Source organism: Notamacropus eugenii, chromosome 5 (assembly GCF_028372415.1).
Source record: "Notamacropus eugenii isolate mMacEug1 chromosome 5, mMacEug1.pri_v2, whole genome shotgun sequence".
In the NCBI taxonomy this organism is placed as follows: domain Eukaryota; kingdom Metazoa; phylum Chordata; class Mammalia; order Diprotodontia; family Macropodidae; genus Notamacropus; species Notamacropus eugenii.
Window position 1 is genome coordinate 236,942,936 of NC_092876.1, and position 9,896 is coordinate 236,952,831.

At 41.5% G+C, this 9,896-nt stretch overlaps 1 protein-coding gene across 4 annotated transcripts in view; it reads right to left on the reverse strand.

Moving 5' to 3' along the window:
• The window catches only part of WIPF1 (WAS/WASL interacting protein family member 1), a 168,291-nt gene extending 163,410 nt beyond the window's left edge, over positions 1-4,881 (reverse strand). For all 4 annotated transcript variants that reach the window (XM_072612371.1, XM_072612373.1, XM_072612375.1 and 1 more), the window contains exon 1: positions 3,535-4,881. The gene's annotated coding sequence lies outside the window, so the exon portion shown is untranslated. The remainder of the gene's footprint in view (positions 1-3,534) is intronic.
• Between the last annotated feature and the right edge of the window lie 5,015 nt (positions 4,882-9,896).

Sequence of the window (9,896 nt, forward strand, 5' to 3'; positions counted from 1 at the left end):
ATGGCCCAGTGGATAGAGTGCTGGGTCTGGAGTCAAGGAGACTTATCTTCCTGAGTTCAAATCCAGTCTCAAGCATTTACTACCTGTGTAATCCTGGGCAAGTCACTTAACTCTGTTTGCCTCAAGTTTCCTCATCTGTAAAATAAGCTGGAGAAGGAAATGTCCAACCATTCCAGTATCTCTGCCAGGAAAACCCCAAAGGGGGTCCCAAGAGACAGAAATGACTGAAAAACAACTTAACAACAATTATATTGGTTAAATCATCTAATTTCTCTGGGCCTTTTTTTCCTCCTCAGTTATAACAGATGCCCTCTAAGGACTCTTCCAACAGCAACTCTATTATTGCAATCAGTCTGCTTTCTCTCCTCCAAGTGTATTGTATGTATTTATTGAAATAAATGTATTATTTTAGTAGAATGTGAGCTCCTTGAGGATAGAGACTATTTCTTTTTGTCTCTGTACCTCCTGCACCTAATTCTGGGCCTGAAAATCTATCATGTGCTAAATGAATGCTTGTTGGATTGAAGTTAAGTGGAGGAAAGGCTTCAGGCAGATCAAGATTCCAAGTGCGCAGAAATTCGGGACAGTGACAGATTCAGCTGAATCAGTTAAACGCAGCTGCTGATGCCACAGTCCTGAGTGCTCTTTACCTGTGTGGAATGTGGAAGGATCAGCACAGAGGCCATCAGGTTTGGTTTTGTGTTTTTGTTCCCCATCCACACACTAAAAGAGCAATATTGATCAGCAATATCAGCCTGGAATATGAAAGGTGGCAAGTGACATGGATAAACTCACTATTCTCTTTATCTATAGCCAGACCACTATGAGCTGACAATTTGAAATGAAAAAATGGTAAGAACAGACTAGTTTCTCTCATCTTCTTCTACTGGTTATTATTTCTTTCTCATTCTTCAGTTTAAGTATAACAGACTAAATGGTATCCTAATGCACCAAGAGGGCTTATGGACTTGACTAAGAGCCTACTTTACTAGCAGAGAGGGATTTGAGCCCTAGGAAAAAATCTATCTCATTATATTTTAATAGAATATCTATTAATATCAGATCTTATGCTCCTTCCACCTCCAAAACTTCACTTTTGTTGTTCATTCGTACCCAACTCTTCATGACCCTGACCATAACAGGCCAGGCCTTTCTATTCATCTTCTGATGTCATATCTTTTAGCATTTTAATACTGTCCATGGGGTTTTCTTGGCAAAGATATTGGCGTGGTTTGCCATTTCCTTCTTTAGTGGATCATCTTTTGTCAGAGTTTTCCACTATGACTTGTCTGTTTTGGGTTACCCTGCACAACATAGCTCATAGTTTTCATTGAACTATGCAAACTCCATTGCCATGATATGGCAGTCATCCACAAGAAGCAAACTTCATATAACTATTTGCAAATAGATTTCAGTAAAAACTTTCCTGGGCTCAACTTACTAATATTTGAAACAGATATTTTGTGGAGAAAAGGATGCCAACAATTTAAAATGAAGTTATTACATTGTACTGAAATTGTAGCAGGAATGGGAAACTGGCAAAAAAAAAAAAAGTAACTGATAAAGGAAAACTTTCCATATTCTCTTAAAGTATACTATAGCGAGGGATTGGATGGACCTGATGTCTCAAGAATACCTAGCTTGTCCAGCACTAGTATTAACACTATTCAGAACTGAAGGTCAAATCAGATGGATAGTGTCAATGACTTAGGGGTTTTATGTGGAACTCAGAAGGGGCCTGGAGCCATATAACTCAATAGCTAGAATGTGGACCATAAGGAGCAATTACCATGAAATGATATGTGACTTTAAAGTTTGTATATGATGGGCCACACCTAATTGATCTTCAGTTGAAATACATGTCAATAAGAGGCCAAGAATGGTCATTTTCGAACTTCTACAATGACATTCTTCACACCTTTCACATCCTACTGGTCACCACTTCAGCCACCCTTCACCTTTATTTACCCATTATTTATCTGAGATTCACAATAACAGACGTGATTATCTCCATTTTAGAGATAAAGAGACTGAGGCTCAGATAGGTTAAAGGACTGGTCCATGATTGCACAGTTACTAAGTCCCAGAAGCAAGATTTGAACACAGGTCTTCCTGCTGCCAAGTCCAGCACTCTATCCACTATTTCCCTCTTCCTCTCGGGTATAAGACTAAGAGGGACAAAAATGAAACAAGAGAGGGGTGCCCAGATCTAGCCTGCTCTGACCAACACCAGTTGTCTAGGGCTTGCCTTCAAACAGACCCACCCTTTGTTAAACTAAGAAGTTTCCAAGTCTAATGCCAGTTCTGCATTTGGACCACCAGGCAGAATTCCTGCCTGGGTCAGCTTGTTTCCTTTTCCTGGTGAGAGCACTGACAATTAACTTCTTTAAATCTTTGGAAGATATTATTAGAAAAAAGCAAAAGAAAGAGTAAGGAACTGGAGAAACAAATGATTGCAGAGAAGTCTGGGAAGAGTATATCCTATACTTTTGAAAAGTGCTGGGTAGAATTGGCAGTGATTTTAAGGTCAGTGACCATATGCACACACACATGCATACACGGATACCAGCAGATGCAAAGAGGGAACGTTTGGAGGAGACATTCAAGTAGGCAAGAGTCCAATTTAAGGAAGGAACTGAGGAAGGTGATGTGTTAGTGGACTATACAACGGAAAGTAACTGTTTCATTTTAAAAAAAGCTGATGGGGATGCTGTACAAGTCTCTTTTAGCTTTTCTCCTCTTTTTGGTGCAGGTAGTGTGCAAATTAGCTCTGGACTCGTTATGCCTCCGCCCAGAGCAGCTCGAGTACTGGATTTTTGCAATCTCGCCCTATAGTCAAGCGGAGCCCAGGAAGGGTTGTCAGTTTGCTTTGTCCCGGAGCGCAAGGGCAGCACCACAGTCACCTTCTTCCTAAGATCTCCAAGTACCTCTTGCCCTGCGGTCCCCGGACTGCCCCATCCCGGCCAGAGGGGAGGAATCAAGAAGGCGAGGCCATCCGAGAAAGCGCCTTGCCGGCAGCCAAAGGAAAAAGTTAGCCACTTTGTGAAAGCTGGATGAAGGAGCTGGGAACACATCTGGGAGAGCAGGGCCTGGGAGGGGACTGATGTTATTCAACGAAACCCACTCTTGGAGTAAATAAGGACTGTTTCGACATCTCTCTCTTTTTTTCTTTTCTCCTTACTTCCCACGTCACTATCTCCTTCTTCTCCCCCCTCCCACTGATCCCCAAAGTAGTGTTTCCAAATCCCCCTCCCAGTCCGAGGGAAGGAGCAGGGCATTCACTTCTGCAGATGTGCCTTGCAGACCAGAGAGAGGGTCTCCTAGCCAGATGCTGCACTCATAACCTCCAGGCTGCGAGGGCTCAGCCCGACCCCGAAAGCCCCGCTTGCTGACAGGCGCGCACAAATATTCATCCAACTCCCCCTAATCCCCCACCTCGCCCCACCTTCTGAGCTGGAGCCTGGTTCTGAAAGTGGGGGCGGGGGCGGGGGGAGAGAAGATAAGCCAGGACGAGGAAGAAAACGCGTCTCTTACCGGGTGTGCTCCGCTCCTAGAACCCTCCCCGCGGGCTCCCTCCCGGGATGAGGGCGGCGGTCGCAGCTGCAGGCGGCGGCTCCCGCTTGTTCCCCAGCAGCTGCAGCGCACGGGGCATTTTTCTCTGGAAAACTTCTCCCCGGCGGGCAGGAAAAGCTCTCTGCGCTCGGAGGCTACGACCATCCGGGAACTTCGCGGTGATGTAAACCCTCCCACTCCAAACATTACCTCCCCCACCCCCCTGCCCGCCCCTCTACCGGCCCTGCCACATGTGGACTTAGCAGGCCGCTGCTGCCGCCGCTGCTACAGCTGCCACTGTGGACGCTGGAGACCGCTTCTTTCCTGTCTTCAGTCAACAAACTGTTGAGCGCCTGCCGTGTGCGAGGCACGGAGGTTAAAAAGGCGAAGACGTCGCTGTCCGTCTCCTCCAGGAATGTATGGTCCCGTAGGGGGATGGCACATGTATTCCCATAACTAGTATTTATGGCATAGGAGACTGGGCACTGGGGCTTGGAGTCCGGCAGACTTGGGTTCACGTACCAGCTGTGTGACCCTGGGAAGTCATTTAACCTCTCTTTGCTCTGTTTTCTCATCAGTAAATGAGGCGGTCGGATTTGATCTCCAAGGTCCCTTCCAGTTCTAAATCTACGACCCCACGTTAAAATGTGATGAAAGGATTTACAGAGAGAAGAAAAACAGAAGGGTGTGAAGAACCTGGGGACCTTGGAATCTTAGTTGGGTGGAGAGAGGAGGGAACAGGGAAAGGTTCTCGAAGGGGGTTGAAGGAAGAGGATTTCCAGAGAGAAGAGTCATAGTTTGAAATATCACAGGATTTGGAGACAGGAAATCTGAGTTTGAATCTGTGTTCCATCACTTTCTGCTTGCATCACCTTGGGCAAGTCACTTAACAATGACGGGTGGAGAGACACTGTCTCAGTTTCCTTTTTTCTAAAATGAAGGAATGAACTGTATGATCTTTAAATTTCCTTCTACCTCTGACAGGGAATGTGGGGTGGTGGAGGTGAGAGATGCTAGGAAGAGATTCGAAATAGCTATTAGTTCACTTTAACTGGAATAGAGATAGGCATGAAGGGTTGTGTGACGTAATAAATCCGGAAAGATGGGTTAGAGCCAGTTTTGAATGCAGGATAGGGGCCTTGAACTTTATCTCCTTATATCAATATCCCGCAGGGGCCTTCTTCAGAAGCAGCTCATTTGGGTATGGATTGGGGGAACAGGAATGTAAAAGCTCCATGTGCCTCTTTGTCTAGGTGAAGAGTTGTGCACACTGAATCATAATCTGAGTTGTCCTAAAATTTTTTTTCTGAAAAACTAAATTGTATCTTTTAAAAACTTATCCAAAAGAAATATAGATGTCTCCACATCCAGAGAAAGAACTTGGGGGTCTGAATACAGATGAAAGCATAATATTTGTTCTCCTTTTCTTTTGTTGTTTCATTTTGTTTCTTCTTTCTCATAGTTCCTTCCATTGGTTCTCATTCTTCTTTGTATCATGATTAATATGAAAATGTTTAATATGAATGTATAAGTGGAGCTTATATCACCCCATCTTGGGGCGGGGGTGAGGGGGAAAGGATAGGGAAGAAAATTCAAAACTCAAAATCTTATGGAAGTGAATGTTGAAAACTAAAAATAAATTAATTATATATAAAAAAGTAAAAAGAAATATAGATGTCTTTCAAAGTGGAAAAAAATGAGAAAAATAATTTGTTTTGATGTAGCATTTGATAATAGTCCTAATGAATTATTAGAAATTATTATCCTTTTACAAATAAGGAAACTGACTTTCACAGGGGTTATGTGGCTTGTCCAAGGGTCCCACAGTCAGTAAGTCCATGGCTGGGATCTGAAACAAGGTACCTCCTGACTCTAAGTCCTGAGCAGTGGAAAATGATAAGATGTTTTGGAGCAAAGGGAGTAACATAATCAGACCTATGCCTTAGGAAGATTATTTTGCTACCTCAGTGTAGGATTAATTGGACAAGGGTGAGACTGGAATGAGGTAGCTCAGGTGTATAAAATAGTATAGTCAAAAGGTGATAAAAGTCTGAACTAAGATGGTAATGTGGGAAGTAGAAAGAAGGGAACAGATGAGACATTTTGAGAGGGCAGAATGAACAGCATTTGACAATTGGATATGGGAGGTGAGGGAAAGGGAAGAATGAAATATAGTTGATTTGAATGAACTTGGATGACTTGAGAAGATAATGGTATCATTAATAGAAACACAAAAATAAGGAGGAGGGATAAGTTGTTGTGGGTTTTTTTTTCCTCTGGGAAGCTTGAGTTCCATTTTGGATATGTTGAGTATGAGGTGTAGGAAGGTCATACAGGTAATATGGCAATATGCTTGAAGGTAGATGTTGGAGCTGGAGATTTAGATTTGATTATTATCTTAGTGGGAATGTTTGAAACCAGGAAGTAGGTGAGATCATGAAGGTCACTTTCTAGAAATTTAGCACTGAAAAGGAGGATAGAGAAGAGGAGGGAGTCATAGATAGAACCTTAGGGGATAACCACACTGAAGTGGCTATTATAGGATGAAGAAAAAAACTAGTGAAGAAGCCAGAGGAGTAGTCAGAAAGGTAGGAGGAGAACCAGGAAAGTACATTGTAATGGAAGGCAAAGGAAAAGAAAGCAAAAAAAATGGAGATGCTTAAGAATTGTTTTTTAAGCAAGAGTTGATAAAAGGTTTTGGTTTAGGTCAATTGGAATATCATTCTTGGGTTCACAGAGAGTAGTTTCCCTGGTGAGGTAGGGATGAAAGCTGTATTTCAAGGGATTATTGAGAGATGCACAGGTGGTAAGGAAGTGGAAAAAGTGCTTGGAAAAAAAGTTTAGCATCAAAAGAGAAAAAAGAGATGAAAGATGAAAGAGAATTGCAAGGTAATGGCAGAGACAAGGATGTGATCAAGAGTTTAGGTGGAGTAAACCTGGACAGTGAAGAAAGAAGTCTACCCCCTTCACTCAGGAGGGAAAGAGAAAAGGATGAATGAAGACAGAAAAAGATTTTTCCATGTGAAGGAGAGATGAGAGATTTCATGTAGGATAGCTTCAGTCTGGGGAAGGCAAGGTCATTTGTTGAGAGAGAAGATGGGTAAAGGTTAGGAGTTTGAGAAATTTACTGGGCAGTCCATCAGAAATAAATTTAAATATTATTATGCAGTAGTGAGGGCCCAGTTAGATTCAATAGCATGAATATTATGCATATTAATAGGTTTCCTTTAGCAGCTCTCAAGTAATAATCAGAAATAAAAGGGGAAGCTGCAAATAAGGTGATGAGGTGATCCAAGGTTGAAACAACAGAATTATGTTATTAGATGATTTAAGCATGGGTCACGATGCCTCGTTTTTGAAATGACTCACTATTATCACTAATCGTCAAGACTGATAAGGGACATCTTAGACCTAGAATAGGAATGGACTTTAGGGAGATGAAACTACAATGGGGGTAGTGATAGGAGGATATAATTGACCTCAGGGTGAAGGCAAAGAAGAGAGTCAAGAAACGGAGGTGGAAGTATAGAAAGATAGACAGATTGTCACCTAAAAAGAGAATTTCAGAGCTCTGGATCTTGAAGGCAGATGATGTGAGGCCTGAGATAGGAGATAGAGATAGAGTAAAATGGAGATTATGGGAATTAGAGTGAAAAACTGAGACATCAATTGAACTGAATTGAATTCAATAAATTTATGCTAAACATTTACTATGTTTGGAACACAATTATTGGTGGAGATGAATACCTTGCGCTTTGGGAAGGATGGGCAGAATTGGAGAGAGTTAAGAGAACTCCAGCCTTCTCCAGTCCCCCTGTGGGGACTCTCCAAGTGAGAGTCTTTTTAGAGCTTCTATTTGACTTCGGGGAGAGAGAGAGAGAGAGAGAGAGAGAGAGGAGATGGAGAAGATGGAAGAAGCCAACCTTACTCCAGGTTGCAAAAGGAAAAGCCTCTGGGAAGATATGAGAGGTGCTTGTGGTCTCCATGTCCCTATTTTCAATTTGCTACTCTCGAGACTTTGGGGAATTTCCCTTTGGGGGAGATCTGGGACATTTTGATGGTTGAACTGTAATCTGGCTCCTAAGGGGAGAGCTCCTTCATTCTGTATTGTCTTGTATATATTCTCCTTTGATTTGTTTTGCTTCTGATTTGGATGTATGAGTTTTTTTGTTATTTGCTATGTGTGTTCATTATGCAATGGTATTGTGTGGGAAAAGGGTCAAGCCTTGGCTATAGAACTTGAGGTTCTTCTTTCTACCCAAATGACAAAGAGAACAGAAGTTAAATGGAACCTGAACGTATCCCCTATGTGAATAATATTTAAGGAAGTTGAATAGATATACTTCTGGTCCCATACAGTCTTTCTCTGAGAAGAGTATAGTGGCCTAACTTTCTGCTTTCTCTCCTGGCAGGAATGAAAATCTCCTTTGGAGAAGGGTGGGGGTGGGGAGGGGAAATAGGCTAGAGATGTCTATTCTGCCTCCTTTCAAGTCATGTATGGGTCCCCACCTTATACTTGTGAGGCCCATTCTCTCTACTGCTCTTCATCAATGGCTCCTCAGTTGTTTCATACATGTACTAGTATTCCTCTTCATTAACAAATTAGTGTTTAACCTTTATTTTACTAAACACGTGTATTTTAGAGAAAGAATGTTAGATTATTTGGGCTAAAGGAGAAGAATCAAAGATGTAAACATGCCCTACCCTCCACTCAAACTATCATACTATAGCTTTACTCTCACAGTCAACTTACTATAAACAGCTGTCTACAATTGTTGCCTCCTCTTTCCCACATCCCACTCACTTCTCAGTCCCTTGTAGTCTAGTTTCCACTCTTACCATTTGATCAAAACTATTCTCTCTCAGATCACCAGTGGCCTCTTTATTACTAAATTCATTGACTTTTTTTTTCAGTTCCCATCCTTCTTGACCTTTCTGGGGTATTTGACAGGATCGACCACCTTCTCCTTCTGGACACTCTCTCTTTCCTGGGTGCTGATGATACTCTTTTCTCTTAGTTATCCTCCTATTTATCTGATTGCCTATTCTCAACCTCCTTTACATCCATGAATATGATTATGTATATTAAATAATATGCTAAAAATTAAATAATAAGAGGAGGAGATGATCCAAGGTTGGGAATTAGCAGGTCAAGGAACAGCAACTGTATGTTATTAGATGATTTAGACATGAGTCATGATGCCTCCTTTTTGAAATGGCTCACTATCATCACTAATCCTCATGACTGATAAGGGACTACAGGATCTTAGACCTACGACCTTGGGCAAGTCACTTAACCCCAACTGCCTCATCCTGGGTCATCTCCAGTCATCCTGATGAATATCTGGTCACTGGATTCAGATGGCTCTGGAGGAGAAGTGAGGCTGGAGACCTGCACCGCCCTTCCTCACTCAAAACACAGTGAAGTGCAAGTCATGTCATCATTTCTCTGATAGCATGGTCTTCTTGGGCAATGAAGGACAAACACACAAAAAGTAGGAAACAAAAATATATTAAATATTCATTATAATCAAGTTGGATTTACAGTAGGAATACAATGACGGCTCAATATTAGGAAAACAACATAGTAACTTATTAACAATAAAAACAATTTTATAATATGTTTATACCAACACATGAATGTTTTTGATAAACTAGCACATGTATTATATTAAAAACACAATCATATCTTTATAGTTATATAATTAATGGCCAGAATATATGATCCCACAAATCTTCTAATTTTGAGCCTTCATTGGATTCCTAGTATAAATCCTACTTGATCATGATGAATATTTTAATATATATTTGCTTCTTACCTATCAGCATTTTGTTTAATTGATTGTAAAAAGTTGAATCTGTAGAGGAAAATGTCTCCTTAAAATTTTTCTTTCAATAAAATATTTCCCATGTATATGTTCAAATAGCACAAGATTCCTTGACAGATGAGATAACTTTGTTCAGTGATTCAGTGATTATAAATAAAGGTGTTGGTCACTGTCATGGAGGACATCACATTCATAGTTAAAACAAGAGAGATTTTTCTGCAAATAGTCAAAGTCCTTCAAAGGTTCCCGTTAGCATATGACATGGGGCTGTTTATATGAAGCCCTACAGCGCTGCAGAGCCTCTTAAATGGGATACATAATCATGTAAAAGAGTTAAAACTGCAGCTGCTAGGTGGAACAGTGGATAGAGACCTGACCCTTAAATCAGGAGGACCAGAGTTCAAATCCAGCCTCAGACACTTACTAGCTGTGTGACCCGGGCAAATCATTTAATCCTGATTGCCTTAAAAAAAAGAGTTGAAACTAATCGCATGTGCCAGGCCTAGAGGCCTGAGG